Here is a 1589-nt window from a genome sequence, read left to right on the forward strand (position 1 = left end):
ATGTTTCTTGGCTCTGCCCAGCCTCTCTTGCACTCCTGTCTTTGGCTTTTGCTTCCCCTGGGCTTGCTGTCTAGGAGACAAGCCCGGAATTGGGATCAGAACTATCCTTCTCAATTCCGTTTCATTCTCGCAAGAGCTTCAAGAGGTAGGATGGGTGGGGACGATCTAGCTCCCCTTTACAGTTAGAGGCAGCCAAGCTCCAAGTTCACACAAGTCGGTGGCAGAATCGGGTCCAGAGGTGATGAAGGAGGAGGGTGACAGAGCTGGAGACAGCTTTCTGAATCAGGCACAGGCTGAGCTTCCTCCTGGGACTTGAAGAACCTGGCTCTGTTTGCCCTTTTCCAAGGCATATGGTGCAAAAGGACCCCCTTCGTCGGTGAGATGCGGTGGAGAGAAGCCCAGTTCGGTCTCACTCTCCAGCCCTTCTGCAGTCTTGATGGCTGCCAGTAGGTGCCGTCCGTTTGCAACTTTTTGGTCGGTCCTGCAGGTCTGCTTCCAGCCCCTCTCTTCTTCCAGTCACCCGGTGGCGGTTGGTCTGCACTTGTAGAAAGTAAGAGGTGGCCTTACCCCTGTGAGGCTGAAAGGCCTTGTCGTGGGAGAGGAAGCAGGAAGGGGGTCTCTGAACTGTATTTTTAGCTTGGCTGCCCCATAGCTTTCTAGGCTAAGCCCCTGCACTCCCCTAAAATCCACAGTGGGTTACCAATTATGCCTGGACAGGAGCCCTTACCTTGAAACCAGCTCCAGTATAGCAGAAGCCTTTGTAGGGGAGGATGGATGAGTGTTAGGAGGCCTGCTAAGGAACCTAGGAGATGAATCTTTGCTCCAAATGCTACTAACTACTCCCCCCCCATCCCAGTAAGATTTAGGCAAGGGTGGGGGACCTGGCATCAATAGGATTTCGCAGAGGGGCAAGTTAGCCCCAACACTAGTCCAAATAGCAACTCTGGGAGAACTTAAGCAACTTGTTTCATATAAAAAGCACCCCTTCCTCAAAAGCATTGACTGCCATCTGCGGGGAAACTGTCAAAACAGCTATACAAATATGTGGTGACTACAGGGAATGGTGGTGGCCCCTGGAGTTGTTCGGTGCATAACTTGCCCATTGCAAGTGGGATCTCCCAGTCAGTCTCCCTCCAAAAGTGAGTCTGGGCCATGGAGGCAAACATCCAGAGAGGGAGAGGCTCGGCAGCCTCCTCCCTGGAGGGGGGTTGATTGCAGCGGGGTGAGTGCATCCTGGGGAAGGCAGGGTGGGCCAGGGCCCAGATGAGCCTTGGGGAGATGACGGGGAAGGCGAGGTTGCAAGGGGCAAGTGGAAGAGAGCCTGTTAACGCCTTAGGGTCACCAGGCCTGGCCGCACCCCTCGCTGGGTGCCTGTACCTTTGCCCCGCCTGGCGTGGCTTTTGGTCTCCAGCAGTTGAAAGGACTCGGTCTAGGGAGACTGAACCGCAGAGCCAGGAGTCCGGGCTAGGAGGTCCCGTTCTCAGTGGGGGACCGAGGGCCGCCCTGGCGGAGACGGGGAAGAATTCGAGGTCGGGGGAGGGGGCCAAGCAGCAGCCCCCTGGCTGCCCCTCTCCCCCTCCTCCCCTCTC

The sequence above is a fragment of the Carlito syrichta genome, unplaced genomic scaffold, assembly GCF_000164805.1.
Source record: "Carlito syrichta isolate Samal-C Ts95f unplaced genomic scaffold, Tarsius_syrichta-2.0.1 Scaffold109655, whole genome shotgun sequence".
Classification (NCBI taxonomy): Eukaryota; Metazoa; Chordata; class Mammalia; order Primates; family Tarsiidae; genus Carlito; species Carlito syrichta.